This window comes from Crotalus tigris, unplaced genomic scaffold (genome assembly GCF_016545835.1).
Source record: "Crotalus tigris isolate CLP2741 ecotype Arizona unplaced genomic scaffold, ASM1654583v1 scf7180000023689.1477605, whole genome shotgun sequence".
Classification (NCBI taxonomy): domain Eukaryota; kingdom Metazoa; phylum Chordata; class Lepidosauria; order Squamata; family Viperidae; genus Crotalus; species Crotalus tigris.
Window position 1 is genome coordinate 237,036 of NW_024100120.1, and position 11,179 is coordinate 248,214.

The window sequence follows — 11,179 nt, forward strand, 5'->3', positions numbered from 1 at the left end:
TGAAATGATTTAAATAAAGGAAATGTTTTAGATACTTAAATGTGAATTTAAGAAAATTATGAAAAAAATGTTTTGAATAAGAGTTAAAGGACTAGATGACTAAAGGTATTGAATGGAATGTTTAAAGATTAAAGATTAAATATATTCTTAATTATGGTTAAAAAGATTAAGAAATTGAGGAAATAAATATATATTAGTCTAGGAGGGATATATATTTTAAGTAGTATATTATTTCTTATGTTTTCTTTACTTTTGCTTTCCTTTCTTTTTCTCTTCATCATTTTATCTATTTCTTAAGAAATGTAAATGTGTGAGATGGCTTATATGGAAAAAATAGAGTTAAATTTGTAAATGTAAATGTAATTAATTTTTCAGAAAATCTTCACCAATAAGAATATCTAGAATTGTGTGGAAGAAATAAACTAAAATAAGGATTGTAACAGAATCTATGATAAGGCAACCAGAATGACTGAATAGAAAAGAAATATTATACTGATATGTTTATTATTTTTAGGAATATTGGGAAAAAATTATATGTTCAATTGTTATTTATCAAAATAATAAGAATTGTATTAATTCAATGTTTGCAAACGAGGATATTTTGGGGAAAGAGGAAATCAACTAAAATTATTATGTGGAATATGGATTATAAAAATTAATTGTTAATGATTGTTTTACAAATGTAACCGAGACAACACACTATTCACCAATTATTAAGTAATTTTTTTTATTTAATAAAATATATTACAAAAAAAATTATTCATCTTCCACATTTAAGATTATGTAAGCCAGTCCTTATCATGCCTCCATTGATCTGCAGCTGCTAATTGCCCCTGGGGTGGATTAATCACAATATCCCAGAGCTTCTTAGCCTTCAGGAAGCATTCCATTTGCAACCCAAATAAGATAATTCTTTTGTCCCAATCGAGGCAGAGAGCTCACCTTTAAATCAGCCATCCTGCAAGCCTTCAGCTGAGCAGCCTTTTTCTTTCTTAGTTTAATTTAGACAGCCCTTCAGCTTAATTACAACTCCGTGTTGAGCCTCAAACTTTTTTTTTCCAGTCTCCTGTGTGCAAGGGCTGGCTGGGATCTGGGCCCATAACTGTTCTGTTCTTTGCATTGCTAAGGCATTGAAACGAGGCAGGAGTAACAACAGATGCTTTTTTATTTCAACTTTAACAGAACAACACAAAATGGCTCTTCCCCCTTTTATACCTTCTGCAGGGAACAGCGTCAGCCAATAAATGCAACGTATTTTCCCACTTTGCACAGTAGGAAAATACGTTGGGTTGGAGACAGCCTGTCTGACCTGGGTAGGCCACATGGTCTGCTTGGGTCTCACTGCAGCTTCCTGCACCTGCTCCGTCAATCACAGTTAGAACATAACACCCCTCCCCTCTTGGTTAAAAAAAAATAGATACTTGCTATTTTAGTCTACTACAATGTCACTTCTCCATAGCAATACTTAATACTTTACAATATTACAATACTGCTAGTCTCCTGTGTTAATTAATCAATAATACACAATTATTAATCTCTGACACTCACCACATTATAAGACACAACTTACTATTTAATGAAATCTCAAACACAACAACATTATAATAAAATTTTGAGAGTGTTCTTATTTTTAGGGAAATACTAGGCCTGTCCGCTTACTGACAGGAACCTCACATAATCCTGTAGGAACTACGGAGGGCCTCTGACCCACTCCAATCATCTTGGAGCTGCTGCAAGAGCCTGGTCTACAAGCTCGCCTGCCAGGCTCGGCAGACTGGGACTTTGAGACCCGTTTGATGTGGGTGAACCTGGATCTTGTTGGCTGGCCTGTTCCGGTAGGCCCAACTCTTTGTCCATTTGACTTTGACTGGCCCTGTCCGGTAAGCCCAAACCAGAGTTCCTTGGTGCGGTGGAATTCCCTGGATCGGCGGGAGAACCCAGTTGGGAACACTGTCCCATAGGTGCAAGGTCTGAGGTAGATGTGGCATGAGAAGCTGATTGAGCCGAGGTGGCACAGCAGTTAGAGTGCAGTACTGCAGGCCACTTTAGCTGACTGTGTTCAGCAGGTCAGCGGTTCAAATCTCACCGGCTCAAGGTTGACTCAGCCTTCCATCCTTCCGGGGTAGGTAAAATGAGGACCCAGATTGTTGGGGGGCAATGTAAATATATATATACATTGCTTACTGGTGTACACCGCTTAGAGAGTGCTTGCACTTAAAGCGGTATATAAGTCTCATAAATAAATAAATAAATAAATAAATAAATAAATGAGTGCAATGTCCCATGGACCCAGTGCCAGAGTCAGGAGCCGCCTCGTTGGCAAAACTCCTGTTTGGAGAATGCAAAACACCACTTTCTCAGAGAGACTGAGATCCACGAGTGTGATCGTGGTCCTCCTCCCCCCCGAGAGCAGAGTCAGGAGCGGAAGGGTGACTAGGTAACCTCCATCACAGCTGATCAATGTGCCGATACAGCGTGCAACCATCTTCCAAGGCCACTTCATAAGACAGTGGCCCCGTGACTTTGCAGACCACTGCTTTCACCTAAAGATGTCCAGGCCCATAGTTCCTTGCCCAAACTCGATCACCAACTTGCAATCTCCTCAGTGCCCACGGCTGTGACACCTGTGAAGCCACCCGGTCTGGGTGTAATCTGTCTAATTTGGTAATAAGAAGGTGACCCCAGCGGAGTTCAGCTGGGCTCTTGCCTGTAGCTGTGCAAGGTGTGGTGCGGTGGCAAAGGAGAAAATCAGCTAACCTGTGATGCCAGCTCCCTTGAGTGAGCCTCTTCAAGGCTTCTTTGGTGGTGCGCACCATGCGCTTAGCTTGGTCATTGGAAGCCAGGTGAAAGGGTGCCAAAGTAGCATGATGAATTATGTTGGCTTTCAGGAAGGACTGGAACTCCAAAGAGGTGAATTGAGGTCTGTTGTCGGAGATAAGATCATCTGGGAGCCCATGAGAGGCGAAGATCCCCCTCAACACCTGGATGGTCCTGGCAGTCATCGTAGTGGAACAACCTCTAGCCATTTGGAGTGACTGTCCACAACAATGAGGAAGAATTGCCCCTGAAAGGGCCAGTGTAGTCGATATGAACCCTCGATCAAGGAGCATGTGTGGCCTCTCATTTTTCACGGGAGCCTGTGGCACTTCAGGCCTGGCCTGTTGGCAAATGTGGCACCCATGTACCTGGGTCTCAAACTCTTTCTCAAGCCCAGGCCACCAGAGATAGCCGCGCGCAAGCACCTTCATCCAGACTATTCCTGGATGTCCCTTATGCAGAGACTGCAAGACTCTAGTCCTCAATGAGGTTGGGATCACTACTCTGCTACCCCACAGGACTCAACCTTAAAGGTGGATAGCTCATTCTTCCTTTTCCAGAAACTCTGGAAATTGGTGCCAGGACACATGTCAGGCCATCCTGACAGCACCCAGTTCAACACGTGTGTTAGCATGTTATCAGTGGCTGTTTCTGCAACCACATCCTCTACATTGAGGGGAGACTCAGGCAAATCCTGGATAGCCAGGATATGGTTGGCCGGAGCAGGATCTGATTCTAAGAGCTGTAGAGGCAACCTACTAAGGCTATCTTCATGGCCCATTTCTTTACCTGGTTTGTGAACCAGGGAATAGTCATAAGCAGAAAGGAAGATTGACCACCTCAACATTCTAGGAGAAATTATGTGTGGGGTTTGTTTGTTCATTGTGAACAACCCCAGAAGTGGCTTGTGGTCTGTAAAGACCATGAAATGGCGACAATACAAAAAGTCATGAAACTTTGTTATGCCTGCCACAATGACTTTTCTGTCTATCTGTGCATAATTATGCTCAGCAGAAGACAGAGTCCTTGAATAGTAGGCTACAGGAACTTGTGTCCCATCAGCCTTGAGGTGGCTTAAGACAGCCCCAATTCCATAAGGGGATGCATCGCAAGCTATACAAAGTGGCAGCTGCTCATTGAAATGAGCTAGAACAGCATTTGAAGACAACAATGCTTTGACCTCAGCAAAACTCCTTTTGTGGACTTCTGTCCACTTCCAGAGAGCCTGTTTATCCAAGAGCCGGTGTAATGGCTCTGCCACTGCAGCCTTGTGGGGAAGGAAGGAATGGTAAAAGTTTAGAAATCCAAAGAAGGCTTGAAGCTCACTCTTTGACTTGGGACTTGGGGCCTGCTGAATTGCTTTGAGCTTGGACTCATCAGGATGGATGCCTTCAGCATCTATGCGAAACCCCAGGAATTCAGTGGAAGTTACTCCAATTTTGCATTTTTCCTGTTTGAGCTTCAGCCCCACTTTGTGGAAACGCAGCAAAACGGACTGGAGCCTTTCAGACAGGTTTTTGATTGATTCCCCTGCGATGAGGACATTGTCAAAATATGGGCAAACTCCCAGAATGTTATGGAGCATTTGCTCCATCATGCTTTGAAAAATGCCAGGGGCTACATTAACTCCGAACTGTAGTCTTCTGACTTTGAAAGTTCCCCGGTGCATTACAATTGTTTGGGCCTCTGCCGTTGCATTACCCACTGGCAGCTGTTAATAGGCCTGGGTCAAATCGAGTTTGGCAAAAACTCGGCCTCCTTTAAATGAGGTCAAAATGTGGCTCACCACAGGCACCGGATAAGAGTGCTGCTGTAACGCTTTGTTTAGCATGCATTTATAGTGAGCACAAATGCGGACTTCCCTGTTGGCCTTGAGTGGCATGGCTATGGGTGTTTCCCATGGACTACTATCCACAGGTTCCAAAATGCCTTGCTGTAGCAGTTTATCCAGCTCAGCATTAATCTTTTGCTTAAGCGCAAAAGGCACCCGACGAGGCTTAATCCTAATCGGTGCAATGGAGGGGTCTAACCGAAAGGCAATTGGAGGCCCTTTGTACGACCCTAGTTCTGGGCTGATCACATCAGCAAACTCCTTGCAAACTTCCACAAGACCTGCTATTTGCAAACAGTGTAGCCCCATCACCTGAATTCCAAGCCCCATCACCTGAATTCCAAGCGCCTCAAACCAATCGAGTCCAATTAGACTGGTGTGGTCACCCTCAACCACGACAATGTCCAAAAACCATTCAAAGTTCCTATGCTGCACTCTGAGTGTGGTCTCCCCTTTCACACTGATTCGGGAATTCTGAAAGTCTGTCAAAATAAGATCTGACTGCCTGAGTTTAACTCTCTGGCCACTTCTACAGCAGATCTGCTTGAGGGTGTTCTGGGAAATGATTGACAGAGCTGAGCCTATGTCCAGCTCCATCATTAAGGGGACCCCCTGCAATTTGACATCAATATGCAACTTCTTCTTCAATGGCCGGTGGGCCCCTGTTCTCAATACGCTTCTTCTGGACGTGCAAAAACCCACCCTATTCTGGCTGGCAACCCTGATACCTTTCTGAGGCAATTCCTCCGATGGACGGTCTTTCTTGCAACCCAAACAGATGGTGGCTATGTGGCCTTGCTGTCCACATGCTCAGCAAGTAGCAGAGTGAAAAAGGCAGTTGGTACGTTTGTGGCAGCATCCACATCCGAAACACTGAGGGAATGGAACTGTCTTGTCAGACTCTTTGTCAGCTTGCTCTTGGGGCCTTTTTTCCGATGGCTACTGCAAATGATCGACCTCATTTTCGGATTCTAGTTTGGATACCTCTCAAGCAACCTCTTAATGGACTGAGCCTGAGCAGGAAGAGTTCTTGGAAGCCGCAAGGCCTTAACAGCTCCTCCTGCTGCTTCTTCGGTTGTGATCTCACTTCTTGGAAGAAAACAGCTTCTTTTGCACCAATCTTTTGCTGCAGTTCTCGGTTCCTCAGACCAAAAACTAGTCAATCTCGTAGCCGTTCTTTCAAGTCTTTAAACTTGCAGGGCCTTGCAGCTTCACGCAGAGCAGCAATAAAGTCCACAGCAGACTCTCCTGGACATTGGTCCCGCTGTTCAAATGCATGATGCCATGTTATCACCGATAGCTTTGGTTCAAAATGTTCCTTTAACATTTTCTTCCCTTCTGCATAAGCGATAGATTCCAAAGGTGCTGGAATAACCAAGTTTTCAGCAATGTCAAAAGTCTCTTGCCCACAAACACACAGCAATGTTGCAGCTTTGAGCCGTCCTCCCGAACCTGGTTGATTCTAAAGTAGTTCTCCACCCTGGCAACTTAGGAGCTCTAACATTCTGGATGCGTTACGTCAAATTCAGACAGAGATCCAATCTTTGCCATGATTGATTCTTGGCGGCCTCTTGCAACGCCTTGTGCTGCTCAAGCTTGCAAAGGGGTTCCAGGATGAATCTTGACGAGCTCTCCTTCAGCGTCTTCATACTGGCAGGCAGTGTTGCACAAGTTGGAACGCCGAACTTCCAAGCACTTCAGGCCTTCCATGGTGAGTCAGCCTATTATTCTTTTTTCTCTTGCAGCACGATCCCACCTTCGTCATGAATGTTCTGTTCTTTGCGTTGATAAGGCATTGAAACAAGGCAGGAGTAACAACAGATGCTTCTTTATTTCAGCTTTTACAGAACAACACAAAATGGCTCCGCCCCATTTTATACCTTCTGCAGGGAACAGCATCAGCCAATAAATGCAACGTATTTTCCTGCTTTGCGCATGCTCAATAGGCTGGAGACAGCCTGTCTGGCCCAGGCAGGCCACATGGTCTGCCCGGGTCTCACTGCAGCTTCATGCACCTGCTCTGTCAATCACAGGCCCAGGACATAACAATAACCTGTTAGAGTTTTACAGCTCTCCATTGCAAAAATAAGCCCCAAAAATAAGCACACATTCAAAATGAGCAGGAGGCATAGTTTAGAAAAATTTTATCTATAAAATATATACAAACATGATAATACAGTTTCATTCAGTTCTTGGCAATGTGGTAGAGAACAACAACTAACTCAGGAGATCAGGACAACATAGAGAAGACTAAGACATGCCCAGACCTAGGCTGGATTACATGACTCACACAGCCAATACTGTGTCTTAATCAAAACCAGTTCTCATTGGCTGGTTTGTTGCTATGGCTATTCCAGTTCATAAATTCTTACACACTGACAATCTGCCAGCTCATTCAGAACTCTGGGATGTAAGCCATCAGGTCATGGTGATTTACATTCATCACAATCAGACAAATATTCTCTTATCATTTTCTTGCTTATTTTAATTTTTATTTCTAGTCTGTTTTTACAGTTTTTTTTTTTTTTTTGGTAGATTGGGCTATAGTTTCTTTTTGTGTGAATATGATGCAAAGAATGAGTTATGCAGTTCATCCTCTCTCTTTAGTAGGCCAACTATTTCCTTGATCTTTTTTTTTTTTTTTTTTTTTGCTATTTATATGTTGAAAGAAACTTTTTTTAAATTAACTTTGGCTTTTGTTGCAAATCTTTGTTCATTCTGAGCCTTTGCTTTCCTGACTTCATCTTTGCAGATTCTTGCTATCTGCTAATATTCTGCCTTGGTTATATGTCCCTTTCCATTTTTTTAACTTCTGCAGCCATGCTGATTTCTTCTTGGTTTTCTTGTTTTTCTTTTTCAGTGGTATTGTGTTGGACTGGGCTTTTATGATTATATTTTTCAGTGTTTCACACTCTTGAGTTGTTTTCCCCTTTAGAATTTTTATCCATGAAATGTTGCTCTCTGAGTTTGTTAAAACCAGCTCTTTTAAAGTTTAAGTTTAACTTTAAAGTTTAGGACACTGATTGGATTATATTCTATTGCTTGTGTTTGCATTATGTTGAATTTTCATAATTTCAACTCCCTCTATAATGTCTTCTCTATTAGTAAGAATTAGGTCCAGTATAGTTTTTCTTCTAGTTCCCTCCTCTAATTTTGGGATGACAAAATTGTCAGCTAAGTTGGTTAGAAATTTGTTCTATCTCCCACTTGCTGCAGAGCACATCTCCCAGTTGATATCAGAGTAGTTAAAGTCTCCCATTACTACTGTGGTATGTTTTCTACATACATTTGTTAATTGATTAGCAAAGAGTTCATCTATTTCTTCTGCTTGGTTGGTTGGCCTGTAGTATACGCCTATAGCAATGTCAATCTTTTTTCCTTTTATATTGACCTATATAGTTTCTAGGAGGTTTTCATCCTTGGTTTTGTGTATTTTTGTAGAGATATAGTGATCTTTTATATATAATGCAACTTCACCTATTCTTTTGTTGGGTCTGTTTCTTTTGAATAGTACATTCCAGCCATGAGTTTCATCCCACCAAGATTCAGTAATGGCAACTATATCATATCTGCTTTCATGTAGTAATGCTTCAAATTCAGTGTAAACTTTGAGTGTTAGTGTATAGGCATTTGAGTCCATTATGTGTCTTGGGTATGTTTCTTATATCACTTACTTTGTATCTGGGTTTCCATCCCTCTCTATTTCATTATGTTTTTCTTTTTTCTTTTATGTCTTTTTTCTCTTTTGTTCTAAGATGGCGGGGCCGGGATCAGCTGCAGCTGCATTGGTTCTCAAAGGTGAAAAGTTTTTGGAGGGATATAAGGGATATAGGGCACATGATCAGGAAGGTTTTAATATGTTTGAGCAATGTGGTGGGACTAAGGTAACAAATGACCAACAGTCTTTGCTGGTATGGCGAGTTTTTAGCTGTTTTGGAACTGTTGGTGAGACTATTAAAAGTCAATTGCACTGTTTGAAATTATTCTATTGCCAATCAGGGCTGTTTCCAAAGGAGGCAGAAGAGGAGAGGTCCCAGGGCTTATGGAGCAAAGAAACTGAATGAGGCTGTTGGCAGGCCCAGGGGAAGAGAGAGAGGCTTTTGGAGGAGTTGGAGGTGGTGGCAACATGCTTCAGAGGCAAAAAAGAGCAAGGCCCCTTTACGGAAAAGGTGGAAGAGACAGGATCAGAAAAAGGAAAGGAGATGAGGTTGTCATGTAGGACTACAAGCTAATTTGAGGGCTAATCCACATGGAGATCCATTTCCATCTGTCCTGTTTGCCATTGTTTGCTCCCTAGAGACTAAAATGGATGTTCTGAAACTTGAACTGGCCACAAACAAGGAGTGTATATCAGAGATGGTGACCCTTTTGATGTATGCCGATTGGTGTACATTCAAAGTGACAATAAAGTTGTTGTTGTTGTTGTTGTCGTTGTCATCATCATCATCATCATCATCTCTCTACCTCCTTATGTGATTGGTTATGTACTGGTTTTTGTTTAGAATTATGTTCTAAAGGCTATGAAGATTGCCCCCCCCCAATTCTAGTTTAAAGCCCTATTAATAAGATGAGCCAGTCATTTTCCGAATATATTCTTTCTTGTGAGGTACAGTCTATCCCTTGCCAGTAGCACTTCATGTAGGTCATGCAGACCATGGTCTAGGAAGCCAAAGTTCTGTTGACAGCAGATTTTAAACCAGTGGTTCATTTCTAAAATCCTTTGCTCCCTCATTGGATGTTGGCCTTTTGTTGGAAGTAAAGATGATAACACCACTTGTGCTCTTAATTCTTTAACTTTTTTCTCTGGTTCTTGTTATTGTTTTCAGATTCATTGTTGTGTCATTGGTCCCCACATGTAGGAGAAGAAAGGAGTAGTAATCCGTGGGGTTGATTATTTTAGTAAAGTACTCAGCTACTTCTTTGATTTTTTACTTCAGGGAGACAATATACCTCCCTATATTGACTGCCTGGTCTGCAGACTATAGTTTCTGTTCCCCTAAGAATTTAATCTCCTATCACCAATATTTGCTTTTTTTCCCCTAGAGAACTCTAGAATATTTTTCTTCCTGTCGCAGGAATGCTGGGTTGTGCCTCTCTTTTTAGAAACTATTGATGAATGCTCTTTTGTGAGTATCTGTATATTTTCTTCCAGGGGGAGGCTATGAAAGTGATTGTTCAGTTCCAGAGGGGTTTTACTGGAGTGGGCTAGGGTAGATAATAGGGGCTTTGCTCTTGGTTGTTTTCTTCTAAGAGTAACATGTTTCCTCAGCTCGTTTATTACAGAAGCTGTTTGTTCCCTATTGTGTTAGATTTGGGTGTATCAGTTTTCTTCTTTATTTTCATATATGGGGTCATCATTTTTTTTAGAAGCTGTTTGCTCCCTGTTATGTTTTATTAGTATAGTCTTCTTGTTTAGGTTGGGATTTCTTGCTTTGCTCATTGGGTTTCAGAGTGGCTATAGTTGTCTCTAAATCCTTTACTTTTTCTTCTAGTAATTCAAATAGATTACATTTGATACATACATAGTTTGGGTCTTCTGTGGGCATAAGCTGAAACATACTGCACACTTTACAAGTCACTATAGTGTTAGTCTCTATCTCCATGATTTTTTCTTTGTTTGCTAAAAATTAAAAATTTCTAAAAATGTAATATTTTCTGTGTTGCGAAGTATCAGTTTACAATAGTTTACAAGAGTTCTTGACTTTTTGTTCTCTGTCTTGAAAAATTGATAAATAACTTCCCTGTTTTAAGTGTCTGCCTTTTTCTGTGGTTTTTTATTTTTTTTCCTTTTAGATCATTAAGAATTTTAAAAGAATTAAAATAAGTATTTTTTTTCAAATGTTTCATTGAAATAAAAAATTGAAAAAATTAAAAAAGGATTTTATAAAAAAATGAAAAAGCACTATAAAATTAAAGATTTAAAAATTAATTTTTTATAAAAATTAAAAAAAGAATTTTAAAATTAGTATCTCAGCTGAGAGCACAAAAATAAATGTCAGCTTAGTGTAAAAAGAATTACACAGAGAGAGACACATAGATAGATAGATAGATAGATAGATAGATAGATAGATAGATAGATAATACAAGGTAGCCCACAAAAATCCACAATTTTTAAAAAAGTATTAGAAATTTAAAAATATTGTTAAAAAAATTTTCAGTCTCTGACTATTTGTAATCCACAAAAGAAGTTAGAATAATTATCGCAGTTTGGGATAATAAAAGCAGTTCTGGGGAATTTATGATCTAGGTAATAAAAATTTATGATCCGGCTGTAAAACTTTACAATAGTTGTAACAAACTTTTTAAAATGTTCACTCAGTTTTCTCAGGATCATTCAATATATTTAAAAAATTGCGTTCAATACATTTATGCTTATTTAGTTAGTAAAGACTGGAATCCTTATAAATATGCAGAAAGAAAAAGAAAGGGTAGTAAAAGCTCCCTTGCAACAGATCTGCACTTCTTTCATTAGAGATAGAGAGAGGGAAAAAGAACACTCATGCAATCAGAACTGTATGTAATTCATTTTGC

General features: G+C 40.5%; 1 long non-coding RNA gene across 2 annotated transcripts in view; it reads right to left on the minus strand.

The window, feature by feature from the left end:
- Positions 1–2,106, minus strand: part of LOC120297782 — a 145,763-nt gene extending 143,657 nt beyond the window's left edge. For both annotated transcript variants that reach the window (XR_005553883.1, XR_005553884.1), the window contains exon 1: positions 943–2,106. This is a non-coding gene — a long non-coding RNA (uncharacterized LOC120297782). The remainder of the gene's footprint in view (positions 1–942) is intronic.
- Between the last annotated feature and the right edge of the window lie 9,073 nt (positions 2,107–11,179).